Source organism: Apis dorsata, unplaced genomic scaffold, assembly GCF_000469605.1.
Source record: "Apis dorsata unplaced genomic scaffold, Apis dorsata 1.3 scaffold_161, whole genome shotgun sequence".
Lineage (NCBI taxonomy): Eukaryota > Metazoa > Arthropoda > Insecta > Hymenoptera > Apidae > Apis > Apis dorsata.
Genome location: NW_006263450.1, coordinates 445,489 through 454,046, shown reverse-complemented (window position 1 = coordinate 454,046; position 8,558 = coordinate 445,489). Strand labels below are relative to the sequence as shown.

Genomic DNA, 8,558 nt, shown 5'->3' with positions numbered 1-8,558 from the left:
AAAAAATAAAAAGAAGATTCATCCTCCATGTGAATAAGTAAAATCATCAATTTGAAAATTCTACAAATTTGGAAATTTTCTCTCAAAAGAAGAAAAAGAAAATTCATTCTCCACGTGAACACGTAAAATCACCAATTTCATTTCCAATTTGAAAATTCTACAAATTTGGAAATTTTCTCTCAAAAGAAGAAAAAGAAAATTCATTCTCCACGTGAACACGTAAAATCACCAATTTCATTTCCAATTTGAAAATTCTACAAATTTGGAAATTTAGAACTTTTGAAAGCTCTCTCAAATTTTCTCTCAAAAGAAGAAAAAGAAAATTCATCCTCCACGTGAACACGTAAAATCACCAATTTCATTTCCAATTTGAAAATTCTACAAATTTGGAAATTTAGAACTTTTGAAAGCTCTCTCAAATTTTCTCTCAAAAGAAGAAAAAGAAAATTCATCCTCCACGTGAACACGTAAAATCACCAATTTCATTTCCAATTTGAAAATTCTACAAATTTGGAAATTTAGAAACTTTGAAAGCTCTCTCTCAAATTTTCTCTCAAAAGAAGAAAAAGAAAATTCATTCTCCACGTAAAATCACCAATTTCATTTCCAATTTGAAAATTCCACAAATTTAGAAAGCCTCCAATTTGTCTCCTAAACCAAAAAAGAAGAAAAAAAAAAAACAAACACCCTTTCCTTACATTGAAAAATCCGAAAATGCATCTTAAAACGTAGAAATATTTTATCGTCGATATGTAGCGAGAAACGCGACAATGAGTTAGTGAACAAAGGAACGCAAAAATCCAGCCGGTTGAATCACCCTGACGATTGCAGAAGCCGCCGCAAACCGCTTTAAATGATACGTCGCGCGTGTGTGAAAACAATAACGGCGTAATTGGGCCAATAATAAAATAATTGTTAGCGCTTGGGTGTTGCGTACACGTTTTCTTCTCCTTGTCCTCTATACACGTTCGTGGATCGCCCTCTTCCAATCGTCTTACGCAAGCCGAGAAATTTTTCTCGATAAATAATAAAATCGCGCGCGTTATATACCGGGACGCTTAAATCTTCATTAAACGCCGATGCTCCATGAATCCATGTCGAAGCGACCTTAATCAATCACAATTATGATTATGAAGTGAGATATGCGGAGATAAACTGTAGAATTTATGATTGGAAATTTTTCGAGATTTTTTTCAAAATTTCTTTCTACTCTCTCGATCATTTAATTCCGCTTATCATTTTTTATACGATTATCAAATTAATACGAAATTTAAACATCTACATATATAACATTTTTCCTAACTAGTTTTCTTTTCTAAGTCTTTCAGAATTTTTTAATCGTCTTTTATCGTATTATACGTATTACACGGTTTAAAACGGAATCGTAATAAAGATGACATAATATCCGTATCATTTTTCATATTATTAATTACACAATGTAACATTTTCGAGGATGGAAGACGGAAAGGTTGGTCAATCCAAAGGTCGAAGAGGATCGCAAGCTCTGGAAACTCGGTGTCCATTGATCTCTTGACTTTTCAATTAAAATTGTTCCGCTGTTGACTATGCGCGCAATCGTGGAAGGCGGCACTCTTTGAAGCCACGTTTCCACCATCGATTCATTTTCCACCGGGTAAACGAACGTGGGAAATAGTCTTCGCGAAAAACGCGCACTACTCTCCACGCGAGCACGCGATATTTTAATTCACGTTTCAGTTATATTAAATTAGATGTTTCGATATTTGTTTGTTTCATAATTTTTTCAATTTTTTTTTTCTTAGAAGCTTCGATAGCTTTATCTTTAATAAAATATTGTAATATTTAGTAAAATAATATTTAGTAGTTATAGTTTATAAAATAGTTTAGCAAAATAATGTAATAAAATTATATCGATGTTGTCATCGAGATTTAAAAATCTAAATAAAAATTTGATTCTTAAAAAAATAATATTATTATATATTATTTTTCAGATTTTTTTTTCTTAGAAGCTTCGATAGCTTTATCTTTAATAAAATATCGTAATATTTAGTAAAATAATATTTAGTAGTTTATAAAATAGTTTAGTAAAATAATGTAATAAAATTATACCGAGGTTGTCACCGAGATTTAAAAACCTAATAAAAATTTGATTCTTAAAAAAATAATATTATTATATATTATTTTTCAGATTTTTTTTCTTAGAAGCTTCGATATCTTTAATAAAATATTGTAATATTTAGTAAAATAATATTTAGTAGTTTATAAAATAGTTTAGTAAAATAATGTAATAAAATTATATCGATGTTGTCATCGAGACTTAAAAATCTAAATAAAAATTTGATTCTTAAAGTTACAATATTATTACATGTTATTTTTCAGATTTAAATTTCTCATACGCAGAAATACGCGTCTAGTCATAATCTCTGTACAATTTCATTGATATATTATGTATTTTGAAAATATATTTCTTCGAGTAGATTATCAAATGGGTTGAGAAACACTGCTCTAGCCCAATTTCAATCCCAATAAATAACCGCCTCTCAACTGTTGTTCGAAACACAAGGGACGAATTGAAACGAGACTGCAAATTGCGAACTACCTACGTGAAATTAGAGACGTTTTCCAAGCGATTTCATTTATAAATTGGAATACGGGTCTAACATTGTAACAGGTTGGATTCTTCATTCATGAATCTTTGGAGAGCGTTGCTGGACGTTGGACGAAGCGGATAACTGTGGGAAAGATCGTTCCACCGAGGACCCCAATTGACATTTATTCCCGTGGATACGTCACAAATTCCCGAGGAGAAACAGCCTGGTGTCCAGGCAGACGGCCTGTGTATTAATATCTGAATTACGCCAACAGGCCATCGTGCACCATAACCTATAAAAATATCTGGACGTTTTTTTAAGAAATATGTATATTTTAAAATTATTCCTTGAAATCGTTCGGGAAATAATTCATTTCTGAAATAAATATTTCATACAAGTAATTTAACGTTTAATGGAACAAATTATTTAATATTGCGACGAGGATAATAAATTTGAAATAAAGCGTCAAATGTTATTATTACTTCTGAGTAATATTGCGCTTATTACGATTATTACCACGTTTATTGTTCACGTTTCATTTCAGAAACGAGTTTTCCATTAACAAGTAAAACGTTATTTCCTTAAATCAGTCCTTTAATTTATTTTATTCACCTTGTCTCAAATTCCTTCGTCGAAGAATAAGAAATTATATTATCGAACGATACAAATTGTTTAAAATTATCATTTGAAATAAATTTCGGATCTGAAAAATATATCCGTGGAGAAATACTGAAATACTGGATATGAATTTGCCGAATTTACGAGAGCTTTGATGCTTTTTCTTATCTCCAATAATCGTTTAACCGACATGTTCTTTCTATTTTTATTAGCTTGAATCCTTTCCAGAAAAGATTATTATATTTTTATCGCTCCAAATAATAGAAAAATAGTTTTATTCTCGGCATTTAACGCAACAACTAACCATCTACCGATGAACGTTAAATTTTAACGAGTATTGTTCTTACGATTATTATTTCAAGTTGGAGAACCGAATTTACAAAGAAGCGTTCGATAATGCTCTCTTCGAGTCCTCGATTCGTATTATATCTGAAACGGGCGAAAATAGAGCGCAGCTAGACGGAATAAGGGAATACAAGGAACGAGGGAAAGGGAAGACGAAGGGCCATACAACGTACGAACGAGTGGAAAGAGAGAGGAGCGGAGACCGGAATTACGAAAGTACGAGAGAGATGAGAAGAGATTGATGTCAAGTGCGCCACTCTCGGGGATATTTGGAATCAAAGTCCCTCGATCGATGAGCGTGGAAATCGCGATCGAGGATGAGCATCCCGGAGAGAGAAAAAAAAAAAAAAAAAAAAAAAAAAATAGAGAATAAAAAATGGTTCGCAAAAAATCTTGAAAAAAAAGAATGTCGAAATATTCTCGACGATTCACAGTTTCTCGTTTCTTTAAATAGAAGATTGACGATGTCTCTCGACCGCTCGAATTTTTCCGCCGACAAAGAGGCGACATTCGACAACGACCCAGATCCAGCTTACCCACGCTCGCGTAAACGATACGGAATTGCGATTTTTTTTTCTTTTTTTTTAAATAAAATCCTTCCCGAAAACTCAGCAGAAAGAGAGAGAGAGAGAGAAATCTCGAGGAACTGTGAAAATGGACAAAGAGGAAAGCGTGCACGAGCGTTCGCCAACTTCACAACGATTCGGTTTCCCGAAATAATCTCGCGTCGCGCGACTAAATAAACGAACGGCCGGATATCGTATTCACGGGGGAAAGTGCAAGCTGTTATGCTTTGGAGCAGCGTTTCTTAATTTTTTTTTTCTTTTTTTTCTTTCAGCTAAATATTTAGACAGTTTTTGAAAGATGCAATCTTAATAATTTTGATCCATATTTAATTATTGTTTTTATTAACAAATTTATGAAAAAAAGAGTCTCTCTATTTTTTTTTTAATTACCAGACAATTATAAAAAATATTATAAGAATCAATCCACCGTGTGTGTTTATATATAATTATTTCGAAGAGAGAGAGATTACAAGGTTTTAAAGTTAGTTCGCAATTGTCTTTGCTTCCTTTTCAACCGATCTAACAAAACTAACATGGACGCCGTTAAAAAAAACGTCCACTCGTGAAATCTCTCGCAAAGGACCAGCCATAAATTATAACAACATCCCCTGACATAATTTCATAGTTCTCAACCGCACTCGTTTTCTCCAAATATAGTTCCGTAGTACTAAATTTTCCTAAACATAATTTCCCCACAGAGTTTTCAAACTCTATATTAAATTTTCTATTTTTCAAATTTTTTAGAACAAGACTTTAATATCCCAAAAGACTAAATCAGTAGTAACTTCTGTTGAAAAATATTGGATTAATAAAAGACGCTGTATAGGATATCTTAGATCGATATCTTGATTTTCTCATTAATATTAGTAGAAGACAGTCGAACGATGTCGAAAAGTGCATACTCTTTTTAATTACTTTTTAATAACAACTCGATATTCTTTATAAAAAAAAATATTATTAACTCGTATATATCTAAAAATTATTAATTTAGAACAATTTTAATTTGAATTTTGAACACACGAAGATCAACTTCGTCTATTTTAAAATAATATGCAACTCGATATTTTTTGTGAAATAATTTATTAACTCGTATATCCGTTAAATTATTAGTTATATTAGAACATATTTTAATTTGAATTTTTTGAAAAAATTTATGCGAGACAAAAAACGAAAGAAAGCACAAATAGACGAAAACTTTAATATCCGAAAGACTAAATCAGTAGTAATTTCTGTTGAAAAATATTGAATTAATAAAAGATTATTAATACTATTAACTCGTATATATCTAAAAATTATTAATTTAGAATATATTTTAATTTGAATTTTGAACACACGAAGATCAATTTCGTCTATTTTAAAATCATATAATTTTTAATATCGATGCAACTCGATATTCTTTGTGAAATAATTTATTAACTCGTGTATCCCTAAAAATTACTAATAAAATAATAGTAAAAATAATATAAATAGTAAAAGTTAAAAAAAATTATATTTTGATTTGAATTTTTTAAAAAAACTTATACGAGACAAAAGACGAAAGAAAGCACAAACAGACGAGTAGAATTCAAATTCGAAATTGTATTTTTTAACAAGCATCCACTCAGTTAAAAGAACCAATAATACCATAATATTCTTTCGAAATATTAAACATTTCGTATAAAATATTTCAACCTTACGAATTTTACTATTTTAACAATACGAGAAGAAAATCGAGATGTATATAAATACAAATAGGAAAGAAAAGCTCAGCATCCTCAGCAAAATAATCTTCTCATAATATAAAATACATATTGGAAAGAAGTTTTTCACGCCGGGTAAGAAAAAAACGCTTGGTTGTCCGCAAAAGGCGGGAGCCAGCCGCCTCGACGTTGGCATAATTCTTTGTTGATAAACAGACACGGCCGAAAAGGGGATGGAGAGACGTTGGCACGCCGCCATGACTGGCTGAAACTACATCTGAACTACGATCTCCTACTACGTAACACATCGGTGTTGCAAAGATGTGTATGCACAATGGATGGAGTGAATGGCTCGAAATACAGTTGCACACGCAGTGGTGGCATCTGCGATCCGATGGGGAAAAAATTGTGTGTTAAAGCGTGCCTCGTTTACTCGGCTTGGCCGAGTAAGAAGGAAAGCCAGCTTTCTTGTTAGTCGACCGACCCCCTCCTCCTCCTCTTCTCGCGTCTCCTTCTCTCGCTGGAAGGAACGCTGTTAATCGCGTACGAGACCACAACATCTCCCTCGGGGTGCTCTTTAAGAAAGTTGTAAAACACCTGGAGAGAGAGAGAGAAAGAAAAAGAGAAAGAGATCTTCCATCAAACCACAGAAATTCTGAGATTGGGATGTTATTATATAAGAGGAGTTTTTTTTTTTTTTTTTCTTTTGCAATCTATCGTTTCGTTTTTATGAAAGATCGGAAAGGGATGGAAGTTTTTCTTCGAGTTTGAAAGTTTGCTCCAAGTTCGACGAAAGTTTCTCGAGATTTGATCTAGAATTTGACGAATACTCTTGTGTATCCTCTGGGGTGTAATATGGAACTAGTGGAAACTAGTGATGTGATGTGATGAAAACTTCTGGAAAATTGGCAACGGTGGATGAAATTTTTTTTTTTAACGATTACTTTTTGATATATAAAAAAAACATGTATGTATAGAAAATTGGATAAAATTAACGTGATAAATAAATGGAAAATATTTGAAATATGAGCTAACGAATCTCTCTTTGCCCGAGAATTTGATATAACGAATAATCTATTTTTCATGGAGGGAAACACAAAGCGAAGGACATACGGAATTGGATGTCAACAACTTGGATGGAACTTTGTAATAAAGAGTAACGAGGTTTTGTGATTGAATCTGGATATTGAATAGTCTAGTGTCCCTTTGAGAAGAGATAGAAAAGAGAGAGAGAGAGAGAGATCGTATAAAACGTATATAACGACACACAACGGAACGTTGTGTTGAAAGTTGAATATCGTGGCAGAGAGCAAAGGGCGGACACGTTAGATTAAACGAGAAACTCGAGGGGGTTGTGAATAGCCTGGTTCTAATCTCGATGCTCTGGCTCGTGAACAAAGTTCGAATTAATTAATTATCGCGGCTCAAAAGCCAGTCACACGTCCCGGGATACAAGTGGATACAACTTGTATGGGAACAACCTGTGTTTTCGATTCGTAATTACGCGCTCAATCTCGCTCGCGCTTAAGGGGGATAAGGTTAACAGAGTTTCGAAGAAGTTGTATCAATTTCACGATTAATCCTAGTAGTAGCGTTTGACAAATTGACACGTTTGAGACGTTGTATTTATAACTCAATTGACGATTAAATTTACTCAAGGGATCGTAAAAAAAATTATCAATTTTTTACCCATAACATTTTCTAAAAATTTTCGCTGTGAAACTTCAATTATGCTCGATTCAGTTTGAAATTAGTTTAACTCTTCAGAGACAACGCTGCACGATACTCTCGATATTATTCCCAACGGTCGAGTGCATGAAACATTTTCGTCATAGCTGTTGACACGTTATCGATGAAAAGTGCGAATCGAAAAACGTTAAATTCTCTTCAAAAAAGAATTATTAAAATATTATGACAATATTGAGAATGGAATGTAAGAATACAATGTAAGCGAATAAATCGTTGAACAGAATGGAAGCAAAAATTTTGGAATCGCTTAATTTACTTAAATCAAAGACGGGGAGGATATTGAATCGTTAAGAATTTTCCGTAAGAGAATCGGTTTTGTTCTCGTCCGGGGTAAGCTAAGAAAGGATCTCTACAACTCTGTCTAAAGCCACGCGCTCTAGTTTCCCTTGTCTGGGGGCGCCACGTCTCTCGCATGACACCTGGACAAAAGGCTTGAGATATATTGCGCGAAACTGCTTCTATTTATCCGACGACGCCACTCTGAGAAGAATGACCGAGTGATAAATGTCCCCGGCATAATCTGAATCGTATTTCTCCCATCTTACGACGATACACATTTCCCTCGATTCGATTCGAATTCGTTCAACTCAACTTAACGTTGAAAGATGAACGAAATTGTAACTTCTCTCGTGTGTCGGCGAACAAAGGACGATACGAATATTCCGATATATATATATACTGCGATGTTCCAAAAAATGTGAAACACGATATTCGAAAATGGGTAGAGAAATAAGAAATAAAAACTTTTTCGCGTATCGTCGAACAAAATCTGTTTCGGGATAATTTTGATATATTGAGATATTTTCTTTTTTCAAAAATAGTCAACAACTCGAAGGTTGAAAAATAAGAAGTTGTAACTTCTCGTGCATTGTCGAAATCTTGATATATCGCGATGTTTTTTGCTTTTTTCGAAAATGGTACAAGTTAAGTAGTTTTCGATGTGTTTTTCGAAGAATCTAAAATTTTAAAATAACAAAAAATTGTTGACATTAGTATTTGCCTTTTGAAAAATTATTAAAAGTTTTTTTTAA

At 32.9% G+C, this 8,558-nt stretch overlaps 1 protein-coding gene across 5 annotated transcripts in view; it reads right to left on the bottom strand.

The window, feature by feature from the left end:
• The window catches only part of LOC102674871 (solute carrier family 12 member 6), a 146,675-nt gene that overhangs the window by 133,019 nt on the left and 5,098 nt on the right, over positions 1-8,558 (bottom strand). The window contains exons 1-2 of one of the 5 annotated variants that reach the window (XM_031509530.1): positions 4,975-4,980; positions 3,493-3,495 (exon numbers count right to left, since the gene is read on the bottom strand). The exons of the other annotated variants lie outside the window; for them this stretch is intronic. The gene's annotated coding sequence lies outside the window, so the exon portion shown is untranslated. Of the gene's footprint in view, positions 1-3,492; positions 3,496-4,974; positions 4,981-8,558 lie in introns of those variants that run through there. 5 annotated transcript variants of the gene reach the window in all.